Raw genomic sequence first — 16,093 nt, forward strand, 5'->3', positions numbered from 1 at the left:
TGGCATACCACTTGGCTGCCTTTGACTCCAGTTCATATTGAAGTTCTAACATGTCCGGTACGGCAGCACTCAATGATGGTGTGAGTTCATTCAGGTCACGATAGTCTACTGTTAGTCTCCACTCTCCATTAGACTTTTGCACTGGCCGTATGGGGCCATTAAAGGGTGAGCAGGTCCTGCTGATCACTCCTTGACTCTCCAGTCTGCGGATCAGCTTATGGGTGGGAATCAAGGAGTCTCGGTTGGTGTGATATTGCCACCGGTGCACTGTTGTGGTCGCAATTGGCACTTGTTGTTCTTCGACCTTCAGCAACCCTACAACAGAAGGATCCTCTGAGAAACCGGGTAAGGTGGACAGCTGCTTAATTTCCTCTGTTTCCAAGGCAGCGATACCAAAAGCCCATCTATACCCTTTTGGGTCTTTGAAGTACCCTCTCCTGCGATAGTCTATGCCAAGGATGCATGGAGCCCCTGGACCAGTTACAATGGGGTGCTTTTGCCACTTCCTCCCAGTCAGACTGATTTCAGCTTCCAGGACAGTTAACTCTTGGGATCATCCTGTCACTCCAGAAATATAAATGGGTTTCACCCCTTGATACCTTGATGGCATCAGGATACACTGTGCACCGGTATCTACTAGAGCCTTATACTTCTGTGGGACTGATGTGCCGGGCCATCTGATCCACACAGTCCAGTAAACCCGATTATCCCTCTCCTCCACCTGGCTGGAGGCAGGGCCCCTCTAATAGTGATCATAAAATTCTCCACTTCTGTCTTGTAGAAAGGGATTAGTATTCCTTATCACAGGAGCTGGAGTAAAATCAGCTCTTTCACACCATCTGGGAAACTGCTCACCAGAGACTGGAGCAGCAGCTTTCCTGGGAAGATCATCCTTGACCATTGTTCTCCTCTTCAGTTCACGCACCCGTTGCTCCAGAACTGAGGTAGGTTTTCCATCCCACTTTCTCATGTCTTCTCCATGATCCCGCAGGTAAAACCATAGGGTGGCCCGTGGCGTGTACCTCCTATATTTTCTTTCTCGAGCAGTAGGGCGCCTTCTGTTAATAGCTGAAACATGTGTTGGTACACGTGGGGAGCTGGATAGACCGGATAAATCGTCTCTCAATTGTTTGAACTCCTGGGACAGTTTTTCCACAGCTGAAATGATGGAAGGGGTGAGATTGTCTTCGAACTCTCGGAGTTGATGAATCAGGTAATCCACTGTTGGTGATACTCCGTCATTCCAGGTCACTGATGCCAATGTGTGGGCATATGATGATGGTGCACTCCGTGTAAGTTTCCGCCACATGGGTCGTGTACATTCGACTTCATCTGGATCTACAGATGTGTTCCTGGCATCCGGCCTATGATAGATCATCTCTAGAATGGCTGATTCCCTCAGGGACTGGATGCCTTTCTCTATCGTGGTCCAGTTGGCTGAGCGACTCATAATATCGTCTTTGTAGGGAAACCTTTCCTTCACAGCTGCCAGGAGCCACCTCCAAAGGCTGAGGGCTCGCTTCTCTCTTGCAATCGCTTTGTCAATTCCTCCTTCCCTAGCAAGTGATCCCAGCTGCTTGGCTTCCCTACCTTCTAGTTCGTGACCGTCGGCCCCATTGTCCCAGCATCGGAGCAACCAGGTGACAATGTGCTCCCCTGGAAGACGGGTGAAATCTTTTCGCATATTCCACAGCTCGGTTGAGGTCCGGGGTCGAGAAGTGACCTCTTCTTCTTCTTCTTCCTCTTCCTCTGAGCCACGTAGTAGTAACTCTTGTTCAGATGCTGTTCTGTGTAGTAATGGCATTGGGTCTTCATCTTTCTTCGCTTCACGGATTGCTTTTTGTGCCTCTCTGCTTTTGCTTACAGGGGCAACAGACATTGTCACAAACTGGCCATTTGGTTTAGCTGCAGTGTTTGTCACTGTGGTTGGAGTGGCTGCAATGTCTGTTGCCGGGGTTTGAGTAGCTGCTGTGCTTGTCACTGGGGTTAGTGTAGCTGCGGTGCTTGGAGTAGCCGCATTGTCTGTTGCTGTTGGGGTTTGAGTAGCTACTGTGCTTGTCACTGGGGTTGGTGTAGCTGCGGTGCTTGGAGTAGCCACATTGACTGTTGCTGTCGGGGTTTGAGTAGCTACTGTGCTTGTCACTGGGGTTGGTGTTGCTGCGGTGCTTGGAGTAGCCGCATTGTCTGTTATTGTCGGGGTTTGAGTAGCTACTGTGCTTGTCACTGGGGTTGGTGTAACTGCTGTATTTGAAGTTGGAGTAGTTGCATTGTCTGTTGTGGTCAGGGTTTGAGTAGCTGTTGTGCTTGTCACTGGGGTTGATGTAGCTGCTGTACTTGGAGTAGCTGTGTTGTCTGTTGTGGTCAGGGTTTGAGTAGCTGTTGTGCTTGTCACTGGGGTTGATGTAGCTGCTGTACTTGGAGTATCTGTGTTGTCTGTTGTGGTCAGGGTTTGAGTAGCTGCTGTGCTTGTAGTTGGAGTAGCTGCATTGTCTGTTGCTTTGGCATCAGATCCAGAGACATTTTTTCCCTTTGAAGGTGCTGGATAGTGTTGAGCAGGGCTCTGTAGGCGTAGGCCAAGCCCCAGCACGTTGCCATGATTTGTCCCTCTCTGATATAACCAGGACGACAGCACACCTCGTTTAAGTGTTTTACTAGTTTTTCCGGATGTTGCATTTGTTCAGTGGTGAAGTTCCAAAGCACTGGAGGGGCCCACTGGCCTAGATACTTGCCCATACTATCCCCCACACCCTGCCACTCATGACTGTCCAGCCTCAGGGAAAATCTCTTGGTGGTCCTCCTATATCGTTGTCTAACCCTAGACCAGATTTGAACCCAATACTGCTTAACTTTCGAGATCAGAGGAAATAGGGTGTTCTCAGGGTGGGATGGCCGTGGGTAAAACACGCTCGGTATGTGTGCCAACATGCTGATCCCCAGCACAATCAGCAGGCAGGTCTCAAGTGTATTCAAAGACCATCCAAAACCTGCAGAATTCTCAACTGCTGTTGCAAATAGGCTGGTGGGGGAACGGGGGGTGTAAGGGAATGCCTTCTTCGTAGGTTGACCCCCCGAGGAGAAAAAAAAAGATATGCAATTGCTAAAATATTTCATTATATACCTCCCAAAGTATAGAGGTGATGGCCACGCTGGAAGCACAAACCAGACCAGTTTCATGATCAATGAGTCTATTGTTTTACAAGTCATTACCATGAAGTACAGTGAAACAAGAACCTTAGCCCAGGCCCCCCAGCCGATAAACACTGAAACAGCAAATAGTGGCTGTAAGTAAGGTGCAACATGCTGAAACTCTGAGATCAAGCGCAGCAAGTCTGAGAGCCAAATAATTACCATTGTGACGAGTAGTAACAATGAGTGCTGATCACAAATATGATTAGGCACACTCTGGTCAGATCTGTCGTCGTCTCAACACTTCGTGCCCCACGTTGGGCGCCACAAAGAACTGTCATGGTTTGAGCCCAGCCGGTAACTCGGAACCACGCAGCCGCTTGCTTACTCCCTCCCCTTCTTCCTTACCCTGCTTCTGGAGGGATGGGGAGGAGAATCGGAAGAATGTAACTGCCACGGGTTGAGATAAGAACAGTCCAGTAACTAAGGTATAATACAAACCACTACTGCTGCCACCAATGATAATAATGATTAGTGAAATAACAAGGGAAGAGGATACAGTTGCTCACCACCCACCGACCGATACCCAGCCCAACCCGAGCAGTGATCTGGGCCTTTCGGGTAACTCCCCCTAGTTTATATACTGGGCATGACGTGCCATGGTATGGAATACCCCTTTGGCTAGTTTGGGTCAGGTGTCCTGTCTCTGCTTCCTCCCGGCTTCCCCTCCTCCCTGGCAAAGCATGAGACTGAGAAAGTCCTTGGTCGGAGTAAACATTACTTAGCAACAACCGAAAACATCGGTGTTATCAGCATTGTTCCCAGGCTGAAAGTTAAAAAACACAGCACTGCACCAGCTACTAAGAAGGAGAAAAATGACTGCTATAGCTGAACCCAGGACGTGGGGGAGGGCGGGAGGGGGAAGAACAAGAAGATGCCAGTATTCTGGTGTATATGTGGCCACGTTATTCTCTGACTCGGGTATGATTCAAATAAGATATTTTTTTTCCAAGCATTAAACTTACAAAAGAAAAGTTTCTGTCCCAGCTGTACATGACATTGAAAGGAAACTTTCCACCAGTTAACAAATCTCTCTATCATGGACATCTGTGTTCTGCAAGTAGTAGCACAGGTAGCTTACATCTCCCTGTAGAAATAAGTTATAGGAACAGCAGCCAGGTACACAAAAACATCTCTCTTCTGCATCTCACCATTTAAAAGTTTCTACCCATCTTCTACGATAACACTGATTACACAAAGGTCAGACATAAAAAAGTGGCTTTCTGTAACTTTGCTTTTGTTCGTTTAAAACTGTCAGAGGCTGTGGAGATCTATGCCAAAATATGAGAGAAAACTGTGGGCTAAAATTTTTGGCCATGTATGCCATCCCATGTCTCTAGAAAAACAGCCATCTTATTTCTAAATTTTATGCAGTATCTGTCTCCAGGTAGCCTATGGTTGTCAGTTTAGCATTTTGGCATCCTGCCCTGTGAGCTGTGTTCCATCCTCCTGCTACCCCTGAACACTCGCTTTTTGGAAAAGTTTACAGGCATGGGTATCTCAGGTGGTGTCTGGGTGGCACCACAGAAATACCTCTCCTGATTTTTGCTTCTCATTTGCTGCCACATCTAATTGCAGATGTAGAAGTTGGAGGGCTTTGAGATACACAAGAGATGAGAATTTGGGAAATGAAAGTCGGCAGTACCTAATGCAGAGTAATGATGAATTCCAAAATAAAACCAGGGAAGGTGCCTGTGATGGATGTATATAATACTTTGTCTCACACAAAATGCTAAAACAATGGCAAAAGACTAATCTCCTTTCTGGCCTTTTGAAAACCTCAATTCCTGTGTAACTGTAGCAAAACCATGTGCTATCAGACAGTGCTGGTGGACCTCAGCACTGATATCATCCATACCATATTTCTGTACCTTGTGTCCCTGTCATCAGTACTTCTAACTACATGGCACTGAAATGCACACATTCTGCGTGTATGACACACAAACGAAATGAGCATCTGCACATTTGGGTGCATGTAAGTGCTCTGATCATGCAGCAAGAAAGGCACAAAGGTGGTTTCATCAAAAGGGTCTTACTGTGAGCTAAATCACTAAGGTAGGTGCACCCCAACAAGATAGATGCAACCAAGAAGAACAGATAGAAAGTACTGCATTTTTTCCTCTACATTCACTTACAGACTCAATTCTGTGCACAAATGTCATCATTAATCCCAGGAAATGGCAGAGGTGATGCTTTTACCCTCTGCCTATGAAGCCCATCCCTTCTCTAGGATTCTCTGATTTGGGCTCCGCAGGGAACTCCCTGATCAGCCAAGCTGGCTTTACGTTCTGCCTTCCTTTCTGATGCGAATGTGGGTGAACCACTCTTGTGCCTTGGGGAAGCTGTCCTTGAAGGTAAACCAACTCTCTGGGCTTCCTTTGCCCCTCAAGATACCCTCCAATTGCTACCACTATCTACCAGTTAACTGAAGAAGTCGCTCAGCTCACCATAAGTCCAGTTTTTCAGTCAGATACTTGGTTTCATTACTGCTTCATTTGTAAGAACCAGGGCATGTGATGGGACAATTCTTTCTGCTAGTTTAAGAAGACATTATCCACCTTTTCATCTTGATTTGCTTAGGCTATATGAGTTGCCCACCACAGTGTCTTGCCTTTTGGCTCTGTGGTAGTTAACCTTGGTTGGCTGCTAGGTGCCCATCAAGCCACTTTATGACTGCGCTTCCATAGTGAAACAGGGAGAGAAAATAAGATGAAAAAGTCGTGAGTTGACAAAAAGACAGTTTAATAAGGAAAAGTAAAAGCCATGCAGTGAAGCAAAGGAAGCAAAAAGATTTATTCTCTACTTCTCCGCAGCAGACAATGTCTAGCCACCTCCTGGGAAGCAGGGACTCAGTACGCATAGTGGTTGCTACAGAAGACAAATGCCTTAATAATGCATGCCCCTTGCCCTCCTCCCCCCACTTTCTCTTAGCTTTTATTGCTGAACATGATTTCATATAGTATGGAATATCTCATTTGGGTCAGCTGTCCTGGCTATGTCCCCTCCCAATCTCTTGGCTGCCCCCAGTCTACTGGCCTTTGGGGTGGGGCTGTTGGAGGGACAGCCTCGATGCTGTGCAGCACTGCTCAGTAGTAGCCAAATCTTTGTTGGTTGTGTCATCATCACTATTCTGGCTACAAATACAAAGCACAGCACTAAAAGGGCTACCATGTGGAAAGTTGACTCCTTCCTAGCCAGACCCAATTCAGGCTCTTCTCTGATCCTGAGCAATAAGCTCTCAATTGACTGCTCTGTAACAGAGGTCCATGCTCCATAGTTGCTCCTTTGTGTCTGGAACAGTCCACACTGAATGTCTTTTCCACATATGTTCATTTTAAGAGCCTGTATTTTCAAAGAAAGATCCTGACAAGAGAGAGTATATACTGTTTAAATACAGATTAGGGATCATTAGAAAGTTTTCTTCTGGAGCCACTAGTATATCAGAGGTGGCAAAACATCCCTTCAATTCGGCATCATTAAAAAAATAGATCAGATGATGTATGAAGTCATAAACAAGGAAGAAAAGTTGAGCCTCCTTTAGTCAGAAAGGAAGGAAATATATGGAATTTAAACAGACAGCTGAAGTAACTGATTTTTCTCAGTAAAGGCCTTATCATTAACTAGCCAAAAAAAAAAAAAAAAAAACCAAAAAAAACCCCCCTCATATATTGAAGTAAATGTTCTTTCTTTATGGATAATTTAAGTGCAGAGTCAGGAGGTCATTTAAGGTTTAACAAGAGATTCATAAAACATGGTCCTACTCTGCCTATGTTGAGATATAGATTATCCCTACATCTGTAATTTTTTACTTGGACTATTTGTGTGTAGTTGTTTCTGCACGTGCTTGATATAATGCATTTCTTTCTGAAACTGACCTTGATGAACTGCCCTGAGTTTTATTCTATACAATGTCCCAGTTTTTGGAGATAGCTAAAATTAAATTTCTCTTTAATAAGGTGATCTGTCTTAGCAGACATTGGTTATCTGCTTGAACTAGTTTTTAATCACTCTTAATAGAACTGCAAAGTATCTTCATAATATAGTGAGGAATAAGAATTTTGAGGGGAAATAAAAAGGAAAAAGAGAGATATCTTTGGCTGTCACCGAAAACATTGTATCTACAATTAACAATGCATTTTAGGATTCAAATATGTGAATTAGGATGTCTACATTTGATTAGTTGTCCAGACTGTCTTTATAGACAATGAGTCTGATTTCAAGATGCCTATTTATCTCTATGAACTCTAAAGGGAGCATTGCAAACTAGTTCAATTGTAGTTGTCTAAAGTTGGGTGACATGTATCCTACCCATGAGGTAAAAAACATTTCACTACTGCCGAAAGCTTCCTTGTTGGTACATACTAAGCAACAGGAACTGCCTAAACAGAATTTGTTTCAAAATCACATAGTAGGAGAAATATCTTTCCTAATTTTAGATGTCTAAGTCCAAGCTGGACACTTTTAGAATGAATTCACTTCACATGGTTTTGACATTTGTATTTGGATGAGTTGAATCATAGTTTAGAGATGTGAACAGAGAGATGCGTGCCGTTTACAAGGGAATGTAGCGAGAGGACAAGGGGTAATGGCTTTAAACTGAATGAGGGGATATTTTGATTAGATATTAGGAAGAAATGCTTCACTTTGAGGGTGGTGAGACATTGGAACAGGGTGCCCAGAGAAGCTGTGGGTGCCCCGTCGCTGGAAGTGTTGAAGGACAGGTTGGATGGGGCTTTTAGCAACATGGTCTAGCAGAAGGTATCCCTGCCCATGGCAGGGGGGTTGGAACTAGATGAGCTTTAAGGTCGCTTCCAACTGAAACCATTCTATGATTCTATGATTCTATGATTGTCTTCCTTCATAAGAAAATCACAGCTGCTTGATGTGACTGTGAATGGTTGCTTACAATTGGTTTATCATCTGCATATTACTTTGACTCCAGTTGTATGAGAATTGGTACCCTACAGTAATACCAAAGCATATTCCCTTAGTTTTTGCCATTATCAAGGGTAGTTCAGTAGAGACTGAAATATGACTGAAGTACTTCTTGTATGTATTTCTAAGTTTCCAGCATGCAACAACTGGAGTTTGTACTTAGTTCAATCTAATGTTTGTTCCATTAGCTCAACTTTTATTCAGCTCCACTGAGATATGCTCAGGTTTTGCTATCTGTATTTTTTTTCATAATCATAAATTCTTAAAAAGTGGCTTGTGGCTGCTGTGAAAAGAGAAGATAGTCCAGAAAGGGCTTTGATATATAGTCTTTTAAAAGTTTTTTAAAGGTACACTATAAAACATTTAATATTTAGAAATAAAGGGATTGTAATACAAAAGTTACCATATGAATTTACAAATTGAATGGACTGATATTTATAATATGATAATTTTAACAGCTCTTGTTTTGTCTTAGGGATGTATCTGATAAAATATGCAAGAATGAAATATCACATTATATTCCTCCTTCCTAAATACATTATTTCTAATTTTATTGTCTCTTTTCTTTTTTTGTTATATACTCATATAAACATACTCAAGTTTCAATGAGTGTCTTCTGTATCAGGGAAATGAGAGTTTAGCCCACTGTTTTCCTTTACATAGTCTAAAAATTACTTCCTTTATTCAAATACTGTTAAATTACTTAAAAACTGAATGGTCATTAGGTGCTTGAAGTAGATAAATCAATGACCATAAATACACTCAGAAAATATGGTTGTGCTAAATGTCAATGAATCAATCTCAGTTAATCATGAGCATTATCTCTTTTAAAAAGGGTTATTTTTTGATGTGCAAGGCTTCCCAGTTTTATCCAAGGCACACACTTGGATTAATTGATCAACTCCGGTCAAATGGAGACATTAATAGGGAAAGTTCACAATACTGCTGTAAATATAAGCATTAATAATAAGTGAAATTTTCACTTGAGATTTGTTGTAGGAGTATTTTTACAGCTGGGCTAAATAACAAGACCCTTCCCCCCTCCCCCCCATTTAAAGAACAGTTTTAGAACAGAATGATGTCTGGTTTTGAATTCTAACCAAAACTTTCATTTTAAAATCATAATTTTATAGTTTGCTACAATATTTTTCCTGCTCATGAAGGTGCAAGAATCCTACTATAAGCAAATTAGGGATATATTGAGGAACATAAAGACCTGCATAATATAAAAAGTCCCACACCAGTGAAATAATTGTAATGAAGTTTTAGCACCATTAATCATATCCTTTACGTATTTTAAGACTGAAGTGTCATTTATTTGGTCTTTTGTTAAAGAATTAATATCAAAACTATATAAGTCATCATTTTGTAGTGGATATATCTCCTGTACGATTAAGAATTTAAAAAGGCGTAAATGTGTTCTAAATAGCTGTGATTGCAACTTCCATTGCAAGAGTTTCTTCTCTTGGCAGAAAACTACCTTGCTAATAGAGATGAGCAGAAAAGCGCAATTGGAAAACTTCACAATGTCAGAATCCAACCCTTTTCCCAGCCAGAAAGAGAATCTCACTTCTGGGCAACGGGGCAGCAGAAGAGTGGGTGGTTAGAAGCTGTAGCCTGATGTGGTCAGAGGCCCGACTACAGTTTTTTATCATTCTATCATTTAAGTCTTGTTAAGATAGCAACCTGGCTCGTTTGGGTATCTATCTAGCAAGTGAAACTTTAAAAATTTTGCCAGCAATGATATATTTCCACAGGGTATTTTGGTTAGTGAATCATGAATACAATTATCTGGTGAGTTTGTTTGACTTTAAAGCTCGCCTACAGTAGCACTGATTAACCAAATATGGACAATTCTATGCAAGTGACCTTGTGATTAGTGAAATGCTTATTTTCTGAAAGTATGTCAGCAGTGAGTGTCTTGACAGGATATACTAATAGAGAAAAATATGTATTAAAAAGTTTTGTATCTATCTCAGATACACAGATGATTAAGGAGACTGGTTATGGAAATCAAGCATTTACCCCTGTATTTCATATGAATGCAGAATTGAGTGCCACTGGAGAAAAATTTCTTCCATCTGAAAGCAGGTTTCAAATCTCCATGCAATGAAGTGCATGTTCAGTTAATTTCCAAATATCTGTATCCCTGACTAGAAATGCATCTGACAACAGCTGTCTCAGAAGAAAACAACCTCCAAAGCAGGGCTTTTTAAACTTTCCAAACATGTAGAAGAAAAAAACCTTTCTCCACACAACTCCAAGTTCATAAAATCTTATCGAACACAAATTTTAAAATTATCAGCTATCTTGTAAATATTGGCGATAAGCCAATGCAATAATTTAATTAGAAAAGAATATGTTCACAGTCATGCTTCTCTCTACACAGCTGGAACAAAATTGCAGAAAGACCTGACAATCTGGAGCAAGAAAATTCCTGTGTTTCTATATGAGTCCTGAGTTCCAAAGAACTCTGTTATCCTCACTCTGAAATACCCTATTTTTTTAACCTTTGCTTTCTATTAGTGATATAGCTTGCTAACTGGTCCCTTTACCCCCTGCCTTTGCAGCTCTGTCCCTAGAGCCAGCTACAACACAGGGCTGCCTGCATTAGGAACCACTGAAGAACCATCCTGTGCTGCGACATCATCTAGAGGCATGCTTCAATTAACTGAAAGGTCTTTTTAAGCATTAATTTGTGCTTAAAGAGACTGATCTTCATTTCTTCTTTAATAGTCAATGGAGAGAGACAAAGGCTTCTCAGCTGTTAATTTAGTCCATAAAGTTGGGTTCTTCCAGAGGATGATTCAAAGCAGGATCCTGCCCTTTTTCTCAATCAATTATACAGGGTACTGGGCTTTGTTAACACTATTGAGATACTCCCTGAAGACTTACCTTTTAACACAAGTGAACACACAGTAAAATACCGGAAAAGCTTGTCTAAAACCTTCCCCTGATTCCAATATTTATGTATACTTCAAGCTTTTCTCTTTTCACCTCTTATTCAGTGAGATATTACCTCCATGTAGATAGTAAAGTCGCATGTATCATCTCTGTACCTATTCATCCTTTCAGTAGAAAAAGGCACCTACTTTTCATTGGAGAGTATCGTTTAAAGTTATGAAAATCAAGGAGAAAAAAACTCTTAAGGGAAAAAAAAGAAACAGTGTAAACTGGGAAAATTCAGTCAACCATCCTAGCCCTCACAACCCTCTCTCTTGTGTTGGCAAAACAATTAACTAATGTGAACAAGCTTATATTACTAAACTATCTTAGTTACATCTCCTTGTCCATCTTCTTTATCTGCTTTCGGGTTTTGTTGTATCTAAAGGTTAACTGAGGGAAGATTTTTATCTTTTTACTGTTTCCATGCTTTATGGAAATGCAAATATATAACATATTGTCAAAGCAGGTACACAGAACTTAGATGCTAGATGAAGTGAAAATATAAATGTGAAACAACAGTGTCAGAGTGTTTAGATACAGTTTATCATTAGAAATTACTGACAAGTCAAAACCTATAGTTTTAGTTTAAAGCAGATGTCAATTTCCTAGCCTCTAAAGTACCTTACCATTGTTATTTATTTCTGGTCTCCCCAATAAATAGGAGAATACAATTTTGTTACAAAAGGTCAGAAGTGTATAACAAGCTGCCTCTACAAATGATGAAAATACTTAACTTTTCTTAATCTAAAAATACATGTTGCTTTTAAAAGGTCAAATTATATGAGATTATTTGTATTTTTCAGCCTGGCAGTAGCATCTGAGTCACTTGGGGTAACAGAGGTCACAGCATACATATACAGTTAAAAATTAAAAGAATGGAGAGCTAAAAGTTTTCATTTCAAGGAAGCTTCAGTATGCATAGTGATTGTTCCGGAAGACAAACTTCATAATAATAAGTGCCTCCATTCCTACATTCTCTTAGCTTTTATTACTGAGCAGGTGTCATATGGTGGTATGGAATATCCCTTTGGTCAGTTTGGATCAGCTGTCCTGGTTATGTCTGCTCCCAGTCCACCCCCAGCCTGCTGGTGAGGGAAAGTTGGAGACACAGCTTTAATGTTGTGGGAGCACTGCTCAGCAGTAGACAAAACACTGGTGTGTTATCAACACCTCTCTAGCTACCAATAAGAAGCACAGCACTAATAGGGCTGCTACATGGAAAATTAACTCCATCTCTGCCAGACCCAATGCAACAGGTAGAAGATAGAATGAAAAAATAATATTTACGTTTTTCTAAACAGTTCATCTCTGTGGCTTTGTTTTTTAAGATAAGGCAGTTTAGACAATTCAAAAGGAGTGGATAGTTTAATTTATTTTAGGGCCTTAACATCCAGTGTGTTTATAGACATTCTGTTTTCTATAATACATTTTCAGCCTTAGAAAGCATCGGGTGCCCTGCTAAGGCTGTTGGCCAGAATGTATCTTAGCTTAGTGCAATAAATTTGCACTAATTTCTATCTTCCAGCCTGATGACTCCACCAGACTATGGAATATTTCTTTTATAGCTGACTTCAAAGCTTGAGGTAATTGCTTTATCACAGCAGGTTAGGAAATCTATGTCTGACATAGAGGTTGAGTCCTGAAAATAGCATGGGCTTATGTTTTATGCATCTTTTGGAGATAAATTAGCTTGTTTCAGGAATTTTGATCTTGAAAGATTTAGCTCTGGAAAACACAGATGTTTCTTTATCACCCATTCCAGGTGATACTTCTGTTAAATATTTCTTTCCCTTTTATCAGAAACTCTTTTGTAAGAATCCTACTTGCCGTAGAAACATCAGTACACTGACAGTGTGTTAAAATCTTCTGGGGACAAAACAGAAAAAAAAAATGAAGGAGATTTTCCTGGTTTGTTTTGAGAGTCTTCTCCTGTCCCTTGAACCAGATCTGGATAGGATGACCAGCATGACAATCATGCATACCATAGTCATTTTGATACTCTTTTTGTCTTGCAACATCAGTAAAAATGCCCCACAACTTAGACATTTGGAGGTCCCACCCCAAAATGAACTTTTGCAGCTAGATGCAGATGTTCCAGGTCTCTAGAAGCTGCTCTTTCTCATGTAAGCCTACAAGCATGCAAAAAATGGATTAGGAAAAGACTTGTGCGCAATGTGCCGGTCCTCTTCTGGAGAATGGGTTCATTGCTGACCCAGCCACCACTTTATTTACGCAGTTATTGTTGCCAGATCTCTCCAAAATTGCTGTATGCTTGACAGGGATTTAAACTAAAAGGTATCATTATTTTAAGAAAACATTACTAAAGAAACTTTAAGTCAAGAAAATGCAAATGCAGATCATCCTCAAAGTACTTCCTGAAATGCCTCAGTGTCACCTAGGTAGTTTAGGAAACTCTTTCTTTCTTTTTCTTTCTAACATATATAAGCTAAAGTCTTCAACTTGCTGTTATAAGAATTTGACTCTTAATGACTGTGCTTTTGGATAATCATACCCACTTTCTTGGTTTTTGTTGTTTGGGTTTTTTTTGTTGTTTGGGTTTTTTTTGTTGTTTTTTTTTTTTTTTTTTGTTTAATACTGGGTCTTTTGGTCTTTTAGCTTTGCTTTTTTTTTTTTCCCCACGCAGCATTTCCCAATTCACATTTTCTGCTGTACGCTTTAATTTGTAAATGTTTTAGGCTCTTTTCTCACTCTTATCTTTCTGAAGACACATTTGTGAAGCTGTATAGCTGACGTCTCAAGAAACAGTATTTTTTAATCACCATAGAAGGATTCAATACTGATTTTGCTGTAAGCGTTGTATAAAGACCAGTTGTAATTCAACAGATGGTGGATTGGGAATGGTATCACTATAAAGGTATCATTACAAAGGTATTTAATTTCTTAAACACAGTATTGGAGAATAAATGCGCCTAATAATGATACTCGTCCTGAATAGCCTCAGCTATTTAGATTTGTTATAGCTCGCAGATTGATTTGCTAAGTCATTATGAATCAACAAGAAGTGGTGTTAAGTTTATACTGATCTGGATAGCCTTATAAGGATTTAATAGAAAATAACCTTAAATAATTCAATTTAAATCAATTATATATAAAAAAGGAGTTCTGTAACACATGTTCTCAGCTTGAAGTGATCAGCTTTCAGTGAATTTGGGGAATTGATGATATTGCACAGACGAGCTATGTATTGGTTTATATGAGTATTGATTCATAGAAATTCTAGGACTACTTCACACTCAAAAGAATGATGAGTGTCCTGGAAAAATCTTATGGAAAGGCATCATGGCTTTTCCTGAGAGAAAAATCAAGGTAACATTATCAGGAGTAAACTTCAAGGCAATAAGAAGGAAAATACTAGTTAGGAAATAAAAGATGTAAGTGCAGGTATAAATTTCCTGAAGTCAGTCTGAGTTAGACTGATGCAAATGAAATAAGAACTAAAATCCAAAGCCATTTTAGCTTTATAAATACATGTGAATCAAGAAAAAATACAGCTTGAAAGAGCTACCTCATATACCAGAAGCAGTCCAACTGCATTAGCACTGCACTCTGCTAAAGCCGATGTAATGTTCTCCTCCATTTGCTCTAGAGAAGATGGTATAAAACATGTGGGGAATAGCACACCGAAACGTGAGCATGTCCATACGAAAAGGGAAAGTAAAACTCAAAGATGCAATGTCTGAAGTCAGAAACTTAATCGTTTCTGTCACAGGATCCTGGAAATCCCAGATCAGGAAACAGCTCTGTCACGTAGATCTGTAGAGTTCAGAGAGAAGCTCCTGAAAGAAAAAAACCCCAAAACCAACAAATATTTAAAAACTAATTTACAACAGAGAGCATTATTGCATCTGCTGTACAAATTTTGATCTATGTTGCTACTTATTTTAACTGTTTACCCATCCCTTTTATATAAAAGTGAGATTTTTTTAGGGCAAAGGGGAAAGACATTGACATTATATAAAGCTTATACCTGAATTTCAGCCTGAAGACTTTGGAAAGGTACAAACTGTTAACTTGTAGAAAGAGACAGATGCTTCTTATTTTAGTGTATCCAAACAGCAGTCAAAATAATTTTCAGATTTTTGTCTTAACCAGTATGCTTAAGTAACATACTTTCTGGATACAGTACAAACTCAGCATGCATTAAACAGAGATTAATGATTTTATTTTGTATCTACTCTCATCAACTGATTTGTAAGGAAGTAAATTGTTTAAGATTTCCAGGTAGAGTAAGAGATTAATTTATCTGTATACTTTTTATTGTATTAGAGCAACCTCTCTGTTAATAAAAATAAATTTGAGAGATCAAAGAAAACTGGGAATAATGGTCATACAGATTATCTTTATAGAAGTCACAGGGTCAGAAATATTCTGGTTCATGTTTAAATCATATTTACATTCATTAGGTGTCTGAACATTGGCTTTACTTGTATTAAGGAAAAATGAGTTCAAGCATTAGTCATATGAAATAAATATTCCATTCCTTTCTCAGTCACACTTCCACGTTAGTATTATATTGTTTTTAGGTAGTTTCTACAGAAAAATAAATGAAGTTTAAAGTACAGTATAAAACAGTCATGTAGAAAATGGAAAAATCTCCTGTAAAGAAATCCAAAATATAGCATTTCATAAATAACCCTGATATTCAGCTATTTTAGATTATTCAATACATAAAAAAATCCCAACCAAACAACAAAACGTGCTGGATTACTGTTACTGGTGAAAATAAAAAATGAGTGAGCAATGTTGCTGTTGCTTTTGCCAGGCAGTTTTAGGATAAGGGAGAAGTTGTGGGGGATGTGCTGTTTTCCCTATTAATTTTCCTGGTTCTTCATGTTCAAGTAAAATTTCAACTATTTATATTTGCTCATAAAACCACAATTAGGAAAACATAAACCTACGCGTTGTATGTATGCCTTTAGTGTAACAAACAAAAAAGAGGGCTGAATGCTTTGTTCAGGATGACATGTTCGTACTGGATAATAACAGTGTTCACAGAGCCAAGTAA

This window comes from Strigops habroptila, chromosome 2 (genome assembly GCF_004027225.2).
Source record: "Strigops habroptila isolate Jane chromosome 2, bStrHab1.2.pri, whole genome shotgun sequence".
NCBI classification, from domain to species: Eukaryota; Metazoa; Chordata; class Aves; order Psittaciformes; family Psittacidae; genus Strigops; species Strigops habroptila.